General features: G+C 41.7%; 1 long non-coding RNA gene across 1 annotated transcript; it reads left to right on the forward strand.

Moving 5' to 3' along the window:
* The first annotated feature begins 5418 nt into the window (after positions 1–5418).
* Positions 5419–9088, forward strand: LOC117028041 (uncharacterized). The gene is made up of 2 exons (XR_004424058.1): positions 5419–5815; positions 8219–9088. It is a non-coding gene; the product is annotated as an uncharacterized LOC117028041 (long non-coding RNA).
* Positions 9089–9426: the final 338 nt, after the last annotated feature.

Raw genomic sequence — 9426 nt, forward strand, 5'->3', positions numbered from 1 at the left:
AGGAGCTGTCTCCTCCCCCTTGGGGGAGTCCCCCTCCCCCCCAAAGTGGATCTTTCGGGAGCGGAGAGCTCTTTCTGCCCGACGGAGATCTAAGCGCAGGGGTTCTGCCCTGTTCCACTGTCTAGGTACAAGGAAGTTGAGGGGGGAGTTCTTCCCCTCTCCCGAAAAGCTGAAAGCCGATTCCTCTTCTTTCCCTGGAGTGTCCTCTGCTTCTGAATGTAAGACTCCTCTCCCGTGATTACTGGAGAGGATGGAGAGTGCCTACTCCATAGGCATACCCCCTTTCTCTTTGCCTCAAAAGTCCCGAAGTGTTGAGAGTGTGTTTGGAGGGGTGGAGGCACGCCGGGGCGGTCTCACTCTGCTTCCTTTAGTAAGGATCGCCCCCTTCTACTTCTAGAGATCTATTCCCGGGCCAGTGTGGGGATTTTTCTTGTCTCCAGGAAGGAGAGACTCGTCCCCTATAAGGGTCTCTTCTTTCCCTCGCCCGGATGGTAAGGGTCTTCTCTTCCACAGGGCGAGGCGGCTCCCGTCCCCGCTCCTGCCTCCGCTCCTGGGGTGCCCCAGAGGGTGGGGTTTTCGTACTCCCCGCTCTCCCTGGGCCGGCCTGGGCAACCGGGTCCGAGAGGCCGCGGCTCCGGACTCCCGTCAGTGGCTACTGTGGCGGCAGCGCCTCCTCTAGTCCGGTCCCGTCCAGTCCGCTCCCTTCGCGCGTGGGGCTCCCCGCACTGCCACCTCTCGGGCTCCGGCCAGTCCGGGCTCCCGAGGAGCCAGAAGGCGGACGGACAGTGTCAGGGCTCGGCTCGGGCTCGGCTCGGCTCCGCTGCAGGCCCCGGCTCCTCCCCGGCCTCCGCGCCGCGCTCCGCGCCCCTCCCCCTCCCCCGCCCGCCCGGCCGCCGCCGCCGCAGCCTCCCTGCGCGGGTTAAGGAGGAGCGGGAGGCGCCGAGCGGCGGGCTGCGCCGCCCGGGGGCGCTGCGCCAGGAAAGCCGCGCCGAGGTACTCTGGCTCCCGGGAAACGCGCGGCGCCGCTCGCTGCTCTCCAGCCGCTACCTGTCCACTTCCCTCCATGCAGCTTGCCATCCACCCAAGACGACCCACTGCTCTGTATCCGGAGATTGTCTCGTTCACACTGTACACGAACTATCAATTCCAAGTTAACACTAATCCTGGTTCGCTCACCTCTTTTTTCATTCTGTTGTAGTCTGTGTACAGATAAATATCTCCTTTTTTCACAGAAATATTTTTGGTGGGCTTCTCTTTCCCCTGAGATAGTTTATAAAGGGTTATGAGGGTTGGGGTGAAGTTACCCTCATATCATCCTTGAATTCAATCAATACTGTTGAATAAATGAATGTATAAAGAGACAAGTGAGTGTGTAACGGAGATAACTCTGAACTAAACATAAAATCTAGCTTTGTAAAGTTGTGCAAGGCCCTTGTTAGAATCTTGGTCAGCAAAGAGAAGAAAGACCTTGATACTCGCCGTGTCTACTAACGGGTGTTGCAAAGAAAATAGTTTATGTGAAAATGCTTTTTAACTGTATAGGATACAAAATAAGACTCGTTCATTTCGCTTGATGACCCTATAACATATCTTATTCTGGTCACAGAGTGTAGAATGTTCTCATTCTCTGCCCCTTACAGAATAGTCCCCACCCAAGACAGAAAATGCCACCAGGGAGCGGACTCCACCTATACTTTTCCTCTTGGAGTCACATTATTCCTCTGCAAACTTTTATATTGCATCCTCTGGCCTATTCAACTTTTCTCACTCTCCTGTATTTTCTATCACATAAAATAATATGACAGCAAAAATACTATGCGTTAAATATTTGAATTGCTCAAAAAAAGTCTGCATATTCGAGATTACAGCTTGACTACATTTCACATTTAGATAAAGTATTTTGTCTTCTGGCTAAATATGATATTATATTTTACTTAAATTATACATACATAAAATTACATTATATTTACAATATGCCAGGCATTGAGCTAAGCACTCTGCATGTATTACTACATTTAATTCTTCTGGAAGTCCAATAAGGCACTATTATACCTATTTCATAAATGAGAAAATTATAACTTAGAGATATTGACTATGTCTAAATAACATGATTAGTAAGTAGCAAAGTCAGGACTTAAACTAACAAATCCAAACGACCCTAAAGACCCAGCTCTTCACTTCTGTGCCATTGTCCTTAGCTGTCAGAATCAAAAGTCATCCTTAGGGGGGTTATCACTGTGTGAGGGATATAAATGATAAATGTCTATTACATTGTATTGTACATTTGAAACTAATAAAAAAAAAAAAGGGGGATAAAGTCATCCTTAAACTGAAAAGAAGTGAATCCCAGTCAAGCGTTTTCTTTCTCCCTACCCTTCCAATATCAGGTTTTAAAGCTGTATTTTCCCCCTTCTTTGAAACATCAACATATTCCTCCCACACGCACAGATAATTCGGCATCAAATGTTTCTTGCTAGTATACGTTTAGATGTTTTGCTTCTTTTCTCAACGCTTTTTGACATTTTCTATGTATGTATATGGAATTTGGGGGGCAAGAGTAGAGAGGTGGAAGTACTAAAAAAAATGGGAAAGCTAGGGAAGGATTAGAATCTCTTTTTCTGGAAATTTAGAAAAATAAAAACCTCAAAAACTTATTTGATATATACAAGATATTTGCTGCAGCATTATTTGCAACTGTAAAAATTTAGAAACAAATGTCCATAATAGGGTAACTGTTAAATAAACTATGGTATATCTATATAGTAGAATACTACTTGGCTTTTAAAAGAGTAGTAATTGTATTTAACTTTGGAAAGTAGAATTAGTGAGGAGTTCGCTTTTCTTTTTCTATCTTCTTCACCGTTTAGATATTTTGCGATAGGCACGTGTTATTTTAAAGAACCAATTATTTTTCATTTATCTGAATATATTCCAGTGAGAAAATAATGTTTTAAAAGTTTGTATAATACGATCACACAGTTGCTCTTTAAAATATGTATATGTATATGTATGTATTTGTGTATATACATATATAGATGGATAGACACCAAAGATGTGAGCCTCAAGATTATTTTAATTTATACCTCATTTTCTACTATATCTGTAATTAGTGTTTGTATGGTTTTTGCTCATGTAATTTTTTAAATTAAAAAAAAAAACTATAAGGTTGGTTTGGTTTTGGTTTTGCCCTAAGACGGGGAACCACTAGCATTCATTCTCCCTTTACTTTCTATTAAGGAGGGTGAAATGAAGCAGAACAAAAATATAGTCACTGAAACATGCAAGGAATCAAAATGTAAGGATCCACCCTTCTCTATAACAGAACATATTATATAATTCTACATGAGTGTCAGCCGACCTTGAGCAAAATGCTTCTTCATAATATTGGTGAATATGCCACAATATACATTTTGTTAGCATTTTTTAAAGACCAGTGTATTATATGAAACATAGTATAGTGCATAAGATTCATGTATCCAAATCCCAGTTTTGGCATTCAATAACTGAGAATTTAAGTCATTTAACTGCTTTGTTACTCAACATCTCATTAGTAAAATGAGGATAATAATAGTACCTACTTCATAGTGTTGTGGAGGGTTTGTGTGACTTCATGCATGTGATGCATTTAGATAAGTGCACCAGAAAAGGGGAACCTAGAGATTAAAAGAGGCTTAAAACACACATAAAGCAAATGTAATATATACAGATCAAGAGACATATCCATCAAATGCAATATGTAGACAGTTGGGGGGGGGAATCCTGACTTGAACAAAGCAGCTGGAACAAATATGAAGCAATTGGTGAAATTTCAGTCCTGATTTTTGTGATATCACAGAATATTGTTATATTTTAGATGTGCTAATGGAATTGTGTGATTATTTAAGAATCTTTATATTTTAAAGTTGCGTTCAGGCGTAGTCAGTCATGAAATGCCAGAAATTTATTTCAAATTAATCAAGTGATGGGGGAGAAAGGCATAGATGATGAAAGCTTGGCCAAGTGTTGCTTATTTCAACATTTTACAAAATATAATACTATTCTCTCTACTTTTGTATGTCTGAAGTTTTACAAAATAAAGTTTTTTAAAATACTGTTCAAAAAGTGCGGGAACATAGCAAGAACAATGTAAATGTTTATTATTATATGATTTGTATTTATATCATCTAATGTTTATTTACACCTTTCAGATCACACCGTATTTTCATTTACACTATGTGTTTTGGTACTCACACTAAACCTAGGAGGTAAGTATTATTATCCCCATTTTACAAATGAGAACACAGAGCCAGAGCCAACACTGCCAAGGCCACCTCCACTCTTTCAGCTATAGGGACCGGTGGTAAAAGGATAAAAGATACCTCCAGCCACTACACGCAAGGTCCTCGCTTCCTTGACTGTAGTCAGATTCACTGGGGAGAGAATAAACAGTATACAAAACGATTCACTTAGATTTATCAGACAAAATTTGAGCTTACATTTGCACATCAGAGAAATTCTAGCTAGCTACTTTAGAAAGCAATCTCGGGGAAAAAAGTAGAACACAGCAGAAGAAATTAAATGATAAAGGAAAAGTTCTCTGTGGTTTGTATTTCCTTTACTTGTTTATTATTTTGTTTTATTAATTTAACTTTATATCCTCTATCTAACCTGTTTATTCTTCATAACAAATAAGACTAGAACTAAGGCGAGGGAACAGAGATGAGAAACTGTGGGAAGCGAGATTGAGAGGCAGGAGGACGTCACACCCTGGTTGTTTTGAGGCCCAGCCACTTCACCGTTCCGTTCCACCTTAAGAAGCTTTAGCCGCTCCCCTAGTAGAGCCAGCACTCAGCTCCTCCCACTCCCGTGTCAGCTTCTACTCGGGAACGTGGGGAAGGGAGAGACGCACTGAATGGAAAGACTGTCGCCAGGGGCTGTAGGGTCTCTCCCTTTCCTTACTCTACGGAGTCGGGGAGGAGCGTGTAAAGCCCGTGGCAATGGGGTTTGGTTCTTTTCCGGAGGATTCAGGATAGGGATGTGTTCCACTGAATTGGGGGAGGGGAAGGGTGTGAGGGGTGGGGCTCATCTTGGGGTGGGGTCGAAGAGGGACAGAACTGGGGCATTTAAGATGTATAGTAAGCTATGATCGCTAGTCGAAAAATCTAAGTTCACGAGGTGCGGACGCACCTCTTCAAACCATTTCCAAAAGAGGGGCAAGTTTTTCATTCTCCGCCCCAATTCCCCTTCTTCATTTTAATTGATTGGGTTTAAGGTAGGCTGGGCCCAAGGTTGCTTGTTGATTGGCTACCTCAGTAATCTATCAGAATGACGCAAGAGTGGGGAGTGGCTATTTGGGGAGGAAGTGAAGATTATTTTGGTACCTCCTACCCCAACTACTGATTGGTTGAGCTTTGCAGCGATGTAAAACAAGGGAGGGACGTTATCTAGGGTGGGACTTGGAAAAGCCAGCTGGACTCTTATTGTAGTGAGGACCAAATTGATTGAAACCCGGAAATGAGTTTAGAAGGAAACTGAAGGAAAAAGGAAAACCGGCGGCACCTTCGTTGCCCTCAAACAAGGTCATTTCCTGCATGGGATTGATAGTTTCCTGTTTACTCAAAGAAGTCTGCGTATACCCTGCTTTCTGGAATATACATGATAAATTCTTATGAGCCTTTGGTCCCAGACTTCTAGTTACTTGTTACCTAAAAGAATGAATGAGACGGAGGAGAGGGAAAGCACGGGGTTTAACCCTGCCTTTAGGAAAGGTTAGGGAAACTGAGGCCCTCTGATGGAAAGCTAAGGATGACGACCCTGGATCACAGGATCCAAGCAGGTGGGTTCCTAAAGAAACCTCGTAAAATAACTGGAGAGGGTGGGTGAGGTAAAGGAACTGTAAAAATTTGTCTGAAGGACGGGCATTAATCACATACAAAAACTTCCTTTGATAGAAAGTGTGTTAGGCAAGGCCAGAGGAAGGAGTTGCGGGAGACCAAAATTGGTCTATTAGAATTTATTTGGCGTGTTTGAACTGTGGGAAGTCAGGCTAGAAAAGACCATAACTTCCCCAAGCAAAGAGGGCTATGGAGTTTTATAGGAGGGGGTAAACCAGGCTGTTCCCTCTTCAATGTTTCAGGGGGTTTTTGTTGACAAAGGGTTTCAGGGCATGACCTAGCCCTCCAGCTCCACACCCTGGCCCCAGATTGCCGTCAGAACCACCCAGACCCGCTGATCACAGGCTTGTAGGATATAAAGCATAACAGGATCAAGACACGATGGCTTTTAAGATAAGGTTTCTGCTCCTGGCCTAAATATGGCTTAACAGTGTATTTTATTCATGGTATATCTGGTGCCTGGCAGTGTGGGGTACATAGTAGGTGATCTGAACCAAACCAGAATGAGAAGACTTTTATAAAATACACTGGACAAATTTTAAAGATGCCAGACCTTTAGAATATGTTTTTAAAGGTATCTGTGCCAATTTTATGATCCTGGAGAAATGTTTCACACTCACCACCTGGGTTAATCCAGCCAGAAATTGTGCTGTAGATATACCTGGGAAGCTGCCTACCTGTGAAAATGCTACCATTTTCTCTTTAAAATTTGAAAACCCAAGGCCTTTAAAATTTGAAAACGGATTTCCCCTCAACTTGCCTACCTAGAAAGATTGAAAAGACAGTTGGGATTAGATGAAAAGATGTCCTCTACAAGCAATGAATGGAAAATAGCGTGTTTAACCTTCAATCTGAGATTAAAAGGTAGGAAGGACGTACTATTTGAGTGTTGAGAAATACCATCTATACTATAAATTATGGAATCACTTTTTTCCCAGCATAGGTGTACACTTGTTTTCCAAATCTAGATTTTGTCTTATAGCTAGACTTCATTAATGCTTTAACATGGTATAAAAGTTGTGCTCTGAAACTGAGTGAACAGTGAAAGAACTTCCCATTAGCATAATAACTATCCCCACTACAGGACCCTGCAAGAGCGATGGGTCAAGATTCAGTAACAGATGTCTTGTGTTTACCCGAAGCGATCCCATCTTTTTATGATCTTCTAAGCCAGATCCTTTACAAGAGAATATATCATCCTTGCTCTTCAGTATCATTTTGACAATTGTTTAGAAATAAGGGGAGGAATATGAGGCAGCTATATTTGCAATAATGAAAGTACCATGGGAAAATTATTAGTAGGCTACAAATAATTCTGCATAATAAGGTATATGTTGCTTATGCCAAAGGGCAGAGGTGGGGAGAGACAGAGCTGTTGAGAAAATTTTTAAGGATTGTGTTCATGAGAGAGAAGTGCATTTTGTTCCTGTCAATGTAAAAAATGTCCAAACATGTAGAGAATTTTTATAAGTTTATTTGAGCCAAACTGATGCCATATGCCTGGGAGTAAGATATCAAATACTCCAGAGAATAACAGTCGGCAGTTTCTTTTATGCATTTGAAATTAGGGAGGGAATGTAAGGAAGATTATCATGAGTGTGGGAGAAAGCAAGGCAGGGATCCGATTATAAGTTAAGATCTCTTGAGGGTGGTCCTGCTTTAGAAGGATGGGTCTGAAAAGAGGCATTTCAAAGGTGTATTAACCTAGGCAGAAAGAAACCTTTTATTAAAGAAGTTATATGCGGGGTGCATGACTACCCACCATGACCGCCCACTTAGCAATTTATGATGAAATTACCCTGTGAAGTTATTTTCCACAGAACCCCATTTTTCATCCACATTCCTACTGTTACATGAATTATGTGGAAACATACAAAATGATTTTTAGGTTAATAATTCATGCACAGATAGCAGTCACTTTCCCTTTGATGATGCCCAATAAGCCAAAGCAGAAATTGTCTCTGAGGGAAGTTAAACCCCAGCTCCAAATCTAAGGAAGGAAAAAAAAAAAACTGTCATTGTTCCTAATCACAGATCCCAACCCTCCAGCATGTGTGCATCGAGGTTAATACACCTTTGAAATAAGTTATAACCACCCTCAAGAGACCACATAATCTTGTTAACTATCCTGTAATCCAATCCCGCCTTACTTTCTCCTACCATGTAATGTTCCTTAGTTTCATCCTTAATCTCAAATGCATAAAAGAAGCTGCAAAACTTATGAGACACTGAGTCAGATACTAGATTCTTAGACCTTAAAAGAATTTTCTTGGAGCCCAGCTGCTCTCTCCCCTCCCCTAACACCCTCTTGTGAAACAGCAATCAAGCATTTCTTTCCTCTCTAGAACCCCAAGGAACAGCTACAAGGCCTCAGAAAACCAGAGATGAAAGTACCAGATCATACTGCATTTTGCATTTATGGAAAGAAGAGGAGAAGGCAGGGCAGAGGTATAGGAGGGGCTGGTAGAGGCATAGAAGGGACAATGTACTTACTATTGCCCAGTCAGGTATCCTGTCAGGGTTGATTGCAATAAACAGAAACCACTTTGTTTTAAACAGAAAACACCTTAATACAGAGACATGGATGCTTTAAAAAAAAAAATCATGGGAAGGACTGGAGGAGCATGGTCATTGCTGATCTCAGAAATGGCTCCAAGAATGAGACTACTAAAACTCTCCCACCAGGGAAGTTTCATAAAGGGGAGGAATGAAGACTATTGCTGAAACTGTTGAGTTCAAGAACACAGTGCCCTAGTTGTGATCCAGGAATCCGGAAGCTACTGTTGCTGTCACCACCTCAACATCCTTCAGTGGCCATGTGAAGGGATGCTGGAAGACTGCTGCAGAAAAACTCAACATCCCATGACCATGCTGGCCAGCCACAACCAAAGCAGCCAGGAGGTGGCCCCTGCCTCACTTCTATTTTTCAAGTTTCTTGAGTGTGCAAATTATTGATAGATCAAAATTTATAAATAATCCTAGCTGCAAGAAAAGTCTGGGAAATATAATTTTTGGGTTTCCAGCCTCTGCAGTACAGGAAGGCACATAAAAAGGATATAGAATGTGGGTCAGCCATATCCATCACAAGTGTATACGTACTACATTTGAAAATTTTTCTTGGTAATAAGTAGAATGAATGGACTCTCAGCCAGAAGCAGCACAAGAATGAAGCAAAAGTCTATTTCAGACTTTTTCATTTTATAAACCAATAGGGACATAAGGGGAGAGCAGAGAACTTTTTATATTGTCAGATAAAGACATTACTACTGTCTACCATAACTTTCATTTCATAAAAGACCCTCCTCAACCTGGTCCTAACCCACATTTATCACAATTTTCTGCCCCTCCTAAAAACAACTGGCATCACTTGAGTAGGTGCCCTTCTATTGTCGTTTCCCCAATTTCATTTCAACAAATATTCATTGAGCTTATTGAGCATCTTCTGTGTGCCAGACATTGTGTTAGATAATTCAACAAGTTCAAAGATTGAATCAGGTGCAGCTCCTGCTAGAGTGACCGCCCATTCTAGGTTGCCTAGGACTATCTTGGATTT

The sequence above is a fragment of the Rhinolophus ferrumequinum genome, chromosome 10 (genome assembly GCF_004115265.2).
Source record: "Rhinolophus ferrumequinum isolate MPI-CBG mRhiFer1 chromosome 10, mRhiFer1_v1.p, whole genome shotgun sequence".
Classification (NCBI taxonomy): Eukaryota; Metazoa; Chordata; class Mammalia; order Chiroptera; family Rhinolophidae; genus Rhinolophus; species Rhinolophus ferrumequinum.